This window comes from Zingiber officinale, unplaced genomic scaffold, assembly GCF_018446385.1.
Source record: "Zingiber officinale cultivar Zhangliang unplaced genomic scaffold, Zo_v1.1 ctg70, whole genome shotgun sequence".
NCBI classification, from domain to species: Eukaryota; Viridiplantae; Streptophyta; class Magnoliopsida; order Zingiberales; family Zingiberaceae; genus Zingiber; species Zingiber officinale.
In genome coordinates this window covers 989,494-997,978 of record NW_024589966.1, presented here as the reverse complement: position 1 = coordinate 997,978, position 8,485 = coordinate 989,494, and the positions used below count along the sequence as shown (strand labels likewise).

The window sequence follows — 8,485 nt, the reverse complement described above, 5'->3', positions numbered from 1 at the left end:
CTCTGCCTATGTGAGAGAATTCTCTAATGAACTCTTGACTTTCAATGGCATCTCTTCTCTAGTTGAAATGATAGCTATCTTGCCTCAGCTCAGTTGCTTTTTGAGTTCGATTTTCATTACTCCGAATCTTCTTAGTTCGACTCTGCCTCGGGTCGAGTTGCTTTTGTGCCAGCTGTCTTTCCTGACTCATCCCTGAGTGAACGAAATAAGGAGAAAAATCCCACCGAGATAGCCAGTCCCGGAAAGCCGGACTCGTACCCAACTTTAAGGTGCATAACGAGAGAAGAAGCTGCAACCATCAACGAATGCGATGCACACAAACAAGTTCTTTGCGTTAGTGTTCGTAACGAATCCGTTGTTCCTGCTGTAGAATCCGTTAGTAGTTTTACAGAATGAGACCAAAGAAATAGGCATCAGTAGGGACTAGGCTTAGAGCTGGAAGGTGAGCACATGGGAAATTTACGTATTATATTTATAGTTAAGCCGAGGTTGAATTTGAATCCGCAACCGGTCTTGCCGGAAAGTCAGTAGTTTTAGGACCAGGCCCCGAAGCAGAGACAATTTCTCGATGCGCAGAAAGAAGTCACTTTTGAGATGTAAGATCGTTTATACAGTTCATTTCTCGATTCATGAAGACGAAGACCGACTGGGGACAGGACGCTTAGGTGTGCTTAAAATGAATATACTCACTAAATTCGATTATTCGACCAGAAGAAGGTATTCTCCTTTCTCAGCGTACGAAGAACTGAAAGCACATGGCACAGCTTCTCGCGGATTGGAGAAGCGAGATATTTTATTAAATCGATTGATCATGCGAGACGCTAAAAGGTAGGAAGAGCATCGGTCTTTATCCCAAAATGGTACACACAAGTGAGTTCGATTTCTTTCAGAAAGAACCTATTGTGCTTAAACTATTCTCGTCAATGAATACGGTACGCTCCCCCGTATCTATCGTCAGTCGGTTTGAGCGACCGACAGAAGGCTTTTTGCTGGCTCCCCAGTTCCATTCGCTAGACCCAAAACTCCGTGTGCGAGGTCAGTGCTCTCGCTTTGAGGGATTCCTTCTTCACTACTCTTCAGTTAGTTAGCTAGTGTCATTGTCCTTCTGCATCCTCTCTCCGAGGGTCTCTTCACTAAGGGAGTGGCTATTACATAGGAAAAAGGAAGAGAGTCATAGAATGGGAGAGGTAAGGGTGAGGTCTGACTGCAAGGGTTCCGTCAGGTTGTAGTGGTTGAAGTAGAGCCAAGCAGCGATGGATGAAACTCTAAAACTATATGAACAACATGCAATGCTTCTAGAAATGGAGACAAAATTCTTCTGATGGTTGGGCCCGCTTCTCCTTCCCCCTATCGCTAGGGCCTTGCCTGTTAAGTAAGGCTACATTCGATTCAGACAAAGATCACACACTACTGCTTACCTTTGCTTAAATCAACCTCATACACTTACTTAAAGAGATAACACAAGTCCGTCGAGTCGAGAGACACCGAAGAAATTCCCTAGGACTGCTCTCGCAAGACCACGAAAAATATGAAGGTCACCCTTCTACTACGGTTCCACTCGCAAGCTTGATCTTAAGTAATCGTTCGGATTCCGGAGGAAGAAAGTTAGAATTGGGGAATTGCTGCGATTCTTCCTGAATAGCCTAGCCTGGATTCTCCCGTCCAGAGTCACTTTGAAAGTCTTACCTAAACTTTTCCGAGAGACTGACTATCTTATGTATACCATATGTATTTCGAATTTCAATGAAATAGGCACTGTTGACTCCGTTCCAAGAGAGGTCTAAATAGACTTGGTGCAACTCAAAAATCTGTTCTTGAATTGTTTCGCTTGTAGGTAAGACATTCTCAATTACCTCTTTAAAATCCGGTAATTGGACATCCCCTTTGCTATCCTGCCATAGTCTCTTCAGAACCCATTCGGTCTTCTGTTTTAGAATTTGAAGATCCCATGCATGAATCTCTTTTGATATAGCATTCCGTTCGAAGACTTTTCCCCCCAGGCAACCGAAATTGAAATAATTACTCCCACACCCACCACATATGAGAATTGGTTATCCATAAAGATAAAGAAAGCTTTCTTGTAGTTCCGCTTCTTGCTCTCAAAATGAAGAAAGACTTGTCGGAAATCGCCGGTTGGGTTGGTCCAACCAAGAAAGGCATGGGAGTCTTTAGGCGTCAAAGTTCTTTTCTTCTCTTAATTTCTTTCTCGAGTTTGATGAAAAAGGAAGGAAGTGATCCTGCATCCTTCTAGGGCCGATATCTCTTTCATCACCTCGGGTCAAGCCATAGTGAAGACTCTTTCCAGGCCTAACGAGTGCCTTTTGTGCAAATAATTGGAATACTACCTACTGCTTCTAAAAGAAGAAAAAGAAAGTACTACTGACGGCTCTTGTTTTCTGGCTTTGTCATTATACGAACATGGACTGGCACACACGCAAGTAAACGGCTCTCTGGTTAGCCCCAGTAGTAGTAGGCACTTCTTGACCGGTACAAGAGGAAAGAGGTTACCAATCTTCTCTTGTTAATAATCTCTTCTGGTATATTCGCTCGAAAGCCAGCTACCAAGCAAGCCTGCAATTCAGTGATTCACTGAAGCGAGGAGACCGGGGGAACTGGCTCTAGCTTATCCTTTCCTCTAGATACTCTCCCGACTCCCTTGCTGGCATGAAAAGAGCTCGAGTCTCATCTCTCTAAGCATGAAAAAATCTGACCTATCCATAATCTATTTTGTCAATCAACCAGGGCTTGCGTGCGGGAGCAGGATTCGCTTTCCGAGAAGGGTGACCCTTAGATTAGAATAGAACTTTAATTAAGTATCCCCCTATTCAACAAAAAGAGGTCAAATCCCCTAGTTGGGCTGTCTTCGAGCAAGCTCTTAGCTTTCATCGTGAGTGAGAGCTGATCCAGCTAAGGTGAAAGCCGTTGTGATTCTATGCCCTCACCCCGTAACCTCAAAGAGTTGCGTAGTCTGCCGGGGTTCCAGTGCCACCGCTCTTCTGATTCCCCACTTGCCTGACTAGGGCTTCCATGAATCTCTGCTCCCTCAATTTACAGTAGTCAGCATTCCATTTGCCCCATGGTGCGCTTATGCTTGGCCAGATGAAGATTCTTCCACGACGCTAAGGCTGCTTGAAGCTTCTATACCTTTATCTTCGTCTTGTAATCAAACCTCTAGTCTTTTAGTTAGCTCCTCCCTAAAAAGTTGAATGTACTGCTCATCCTCTATCTGCCATGCAACTAGCTTCGGTACACAAGCGCTGAGCCCGATAAGCCCAGGCAAAGGCAGGGATTGGAAATTCCCCCAAGAGGGTACGTCTTGCGCCTTCACCATCCATTTTGGAACCAAAACTACCGTCAAGGACGGGTCCTGGAAAAGAGCGATCCCTTCTTTCATTTTCAGCCATCGACATCATACGAGTCAGAAATCAGGAAGACAGACTTTTGATGGTATACAGAGATATCGAAAGAACTGGGGCCTAGGTGTCTTCAACGGAGAGTATGTCGGTACTCAACCCGGCATTTCCCAGCGAGAATAGCTTCACAAGCGATCCAGATAAGGAAAGGGAATCCCATAAGGTTGGTTTGAGCGCTAACATCCGCTTTGTGAAGCTATGGTTCCTTGGGGCTTTGGCCTCTCCTTTCTTCTTAGTGATTGAGAAGTAGAAGTGAATGCCGGAGAACCCTCATAAAGTATGGACGCCAACGCTGTAGTAGCCTTGAAGATCAATCTGGAACCGGAAGTGGATCCCCATCAAAAACTAAAGCCAAGAAGTCCAGTCTTCTAGAGCCGGAGACGGCAAAGCAAGATCAATTCCTAGATGATTGAATCGAGGATTTCCTGCGGAGGGTTGGCATCAATGTCAGCTGGATTGGTAAGTTGCTTTTGAGTTCGAAAAGAGCTACTCCGAATCTTCTTAGTTCGATTCTGCCTCTGCTTCCTTACTCACAGAATCCCAACCGAACAATTCTCATTGCCTTGCTTCCCGCTACGAAACTAGTTCTATTCAAAACAATCCACCGAGGTCGAATAAATCAACTCCAACTTTATGAATCGCGAAACGGTAACCTTTCCACCGTCCTCTATTCTAGCCTCGGCTTTTGCTTTTGTTCAGCGACTGTTTTTTATCCAGTTACTTCTGCGGATTCTCCTGTGGCATCTCTTGCTTTAGCTTTTTTTGTATAAAGTGCTCAAGCTACCGCAGTTGGAGAAGTTCGCTTACAGGACTTAGAGCAGGCGTCGCGCTCAAGCTCAAGTCGAGACTCTTATATGTCAATATCGAAAGCAGATGAAGAAAGAAAGCGAGCGAGACCTTTTCGGTCCACACTGGAGAACTCGTCTCTCAGGCTAGGCTCTATTGGGTGGAGGATCACCTTTCTTTATTAGAAAAGCAGGAAAGAAGACATTAACATACGTAATTAGAGAAGTGAACCAGGTTCTGTTCTGAGCTAGAACCTCTTAGTTTTCGTATGATTAGATTGGGCGGTGAACCAAAACATAGTCCGACTTGCATGTGTTAAGCATATAGCCAATAGCTTCTTAGCGCTTAGCTACTGCGTATAAGCTTCAACCTGCTATTACAAGAAAGTAAGTAATCTCAAGGCCCGGGAGGGGATCGACCACTAAAAAGATAAAGAGGGCTTAGATTGAAATTGAATTTGAGATTGAGTTGCCACTAAGGGAGCTCGGTAAGGTTTGGAAGGAAGGAAGGATTTGGGGCTGGCGTTGGTGATCTTAGGTCGAAGTACTTTTTTTCCCTCGATCTGTCTTCGTTGGGTTTTCCCTCTTGAGTAATGTCGTGAGAGGCTTTCTCCCCTTCTGTGCAGCCTGATTCTAATTTCGTAAATAGAATGGGCTTCGCTTCTCCTGTCGCGAGAAGGCGAGGTGGCGCCCGTCTGGGCCCTAAGTAACGATGTTGATCCGAGTATAGAAGAAATTCAATTTCGATTTGGTGAACATAAGAAGACGCATCCGAAGAGGCTAAATCTGAAACATACGCTTAAACAGACGATGAAGCCGAAACCGACGCAGCAAAAATCTAATTTAGTTTTTGTTGGGTGGCGGGTTTGTCTAGAACAACAAAATCAAGAGGAGCAGAGCGAACAAAATCCGCTTTGGAGTGAATTCCCGCCCCTGAAGTTGGCGCTAATTGAGCCGTAGATTATGAGCTTACTGATTCAAAGCTCTCATGAGATCTCGTTGGCATGCCCTAAAAAATGAAAATAAAAGGAAGTCGCAGGAGCAACTTCAGAGTTCTAATTCCCCGACTCCGTTCCTATTTATTAGTCTTCTTTCCACTTCAACATCAACTTCGTTAGCTAACTAAGTTGTTGATCCTCGCCCATCTTTGGCTGCCTGTGAGGAGGTTTATGTTGGACCTATGCGATCTCGTTACAACGTTGTTTTTTTTACTGGTTCTTCAAACCACAGCTCTCTTTTTCTAGAATTATCTAGGACTCGTAGACTCGTACAGGAAGGAGTCCCCTTCTGTCCTGTATGAGCAGAATCTCTTTTTATGAAGACGACGAAATGAAGAATGCAATTAAGAAGCTGGAAAGTAAGATGGACGAAATGAAGAAAATTCAGATTAAGAAGGATAGAATAGTTAGGAATCTCCATTTTATGACAAATCTAGTTCGATGGCAGTTCTCAAATGGAGCTCAAATCTTGAGTTTTTTCACTACCCTGCTCAAAAGGAACTATTTATACGTCGTTCTGATGTGGATCTATTTCTTTCTGGAGCATCCACACCTTTACAACTTATTGTTAAAGGTTGTGGAATGGGCATATAATCGCAGCTTCTCCTTCGTTGCATGCGAAGGGGGCAGCATAGTCCCAGGGGGTACGGGTCTCAGCTTCGGGGGCGAAGGCACGTCCATGAATAATCTAATGGCAGGGCATGTGCCTACCGACAATCCGGTAGCTGCCCCGGGTGAGATCGCTGGGCAGGGCCCAGCCGAAGTCGAGCAAGCAGCAGGGGATGCAGAACTCCAGGCTGCCTTGCTCACTAAAAGAGAGAACGTGAAGGGCGAAGTCCTTACGTTATTAAGGAGATTTAGCAAGATTGAGCCTAAGTTCACTTTTGTGAATCAAGTCAACGAGGACCTAGAAATTGATCGGTCCGTACGTTCTTCTTTAGGAGATTTTTGAGTCTCGAAGAATCTGCGGTAATAGTTCACGAGCCCTAAAGCGCTAACGCTGCAATCAAACTAAAGCGCACAGCACAACGAGCCCTAAAAACGATCTGAGCTTGGTGGGAAGCTCTGGCTCGGGAACAGCTTCTTACTAGTAGGGGCTAATCAAAGTCAAGAGAGTCCCATCTCTGAAATAGAGCTTAGTCTCTCCATAGTAGTCTACTAGTAGAAGGCGTAGGTTATGACTTGATCCAATAGAGTAAGAACACCTTTCTATCTGTGCTCGATGAAAGGATCCAGATTCCACACTATGCTGTGGGCTGGGGAGAGAGCTGCTCTGCGAAGCTGGGCGTTCAGTGTTCTTTATGGAGGAACCATACTAGAAAGAGAATAGAAAGGGCCTCCAAACAAAAAGAGCGAGGGAGTGATGGGCAACCTTAGTCTATATGTTGCTCGTGAGCCGCCAAGTACCAGTCTCGCAACAGTCCTGGCGCAAAAGGATCGGTCCTTCACTTGCTGTTCGCGAGTCGAACTCGCTCTCTTGCCACGCCTTTCACTCACTCGCTTGAGTCGGACTCAATCACTCGGGGATCATTCGTTCTTCACTCTCTTTATATTACCCGCAGGGAGCGCAGCAACCAAGGTGCATATTATCATATAGAAAGCGTAGCGATTCGTACTACCTCCAAAGTTTCGCTAACCGGCAGGCAATAGAGTCCGCCGATAGGCGCAAGCAAGCGTAGCGAATCACATAGATAAGCCCCTACCTGCCAGCGCGCGGATAGATAGGGCGGGCGAAGCGCGAAGGGGATGGATGTCTGAGCGGTTGAAAGAGTCGGTCTTGAAAACCGAAGTCTTGATAGAAATACCGGGGGTTCGAATCCCTCTCCATCCGCGAAGTCATAAGTTCTCTCTTGCGTTATCTATAGATAAGAACGAATCGGATCCACTCGACTGAATAGATGGAATGGGTAGCTTGTGTTATGATGTAGACGGAGGTTCTTGTGTTATGATTTAGTTAGGACTTTGTCTCCCTTTCGTTATCTTCCGCTCCCCTTGTATAGGTTGGGGAAGGGCCGGGTGGATGACCTTTGGGAGCTAAGTCGAAGATCTCGGTGGTCTTGTGAGTGGTTGATAAACTACGATTGCAGTTTTCTTTAGGAAGTCCCATAGCTGTGAGGCTTAACAGACAAAGAAAACGGTGGATACTTCCACTAGTTGGGTAGAAGGTGACGACCCTAATGAATCGACTATGAAGGCGGCTGTTAGCTACATCAGCGCTCAAATTCCTTAATCGTTATTGCCCTGGCTTCGATGATCAACCCCTGGCACATTTAGGTTTTGATCTTCGGCTCCTCAGGACCCAACACAATATTTATCTTTGATATTTCCTTTAAAAATCAATATTGTGTTGATACGTCCTATCCACATAGAATACCCTCTTCCACACATTACCGGTGGATGCTACAGCCGCTATCACTTTGGCTGCGGGAGGGGAATGGTTAAGTGAAACTCTCGACGTGAATTGAGCGAGAGCAGTAGAGCACGATACGCACAGAAGCGAGACAAGAAAATAACAGAATCGAAAGCAGTCTTTTGCGCATTGTCTTATTAATTGTGTTGGATGCCTTTATCCCCTAACCCAATCCCTAGTTAGAAGAAAGAAAGGCTATGCCTAATTCGGATCGGCCTATGAAAAGGAGTTTCCCGTGGAAAGCGAGGGAGCAGTTGATGGAAGAGGAATCACCGGGTTGTTCGCTTGTTGGGAAGCTAAGCTCCTTAGAAAGGATTGACCGAGAAGGCGCCCCCTTTTGTTTGCTTTTCCTGTTTGCTACCTAATAAGCAATTGACTCTTTGTTTGCGATTCTTTCAAGAAAGGATCCATACGATCATATTGGCTCTATAGCAGAAAAGGTCTTTCTTTCATGGACTAGATCCCAGCAGACAGCGATCTTCTTACTGAGAAACCAAGGTTTCACGAATCAGATGGGGAATCACCCACACGAGGACCAGAACACTTTGATAACGCTCTACAGAGTCCGAAGGTGCGAAGCGAAAGCCAAAGCAAAGCCTATTCCTTCGCTCTCAACCGTTCTGAAAAAATACTGCGGTTAGGCCTTTTGATTAGACAATTTCTACTGCATCAACAAATAAACTAGCATCTGCAACAGGAAAAGCAGCACTGACCTCCCGAACAGCCGGATTCGGATTAGTTCAAATCGAACTAGCTAGATTCTCTTGCTCTAGGCCTATTCTTTTACTATTCCTATTCCCTGCTCTACTTAATGGTAGAGGAGGAATAGAGATCGACAAGCAAGAGTCAAGCCTCTTTCCTGATTAGCGAATAGTGCCT

The 8,485-nt window shown here is 45.3% G+C and overlaps 1 non-coding gene across 1 annotated transcript; it reads left to right on the top strand.

Moving 5' to 3' along the window:
• The first annotated feature begins 6,940 nt into the window (after window positions 1-6,940).
• Window positions 6,941-7,027, top strand: TRNAS-UGA. Its single transcript has one exon. It is a non-coding gene; the product is annotated as a tRNA-Ser (tRNA).
• Window positions 7,028-8,485: the final 1,458 nt, after the last annotated feature.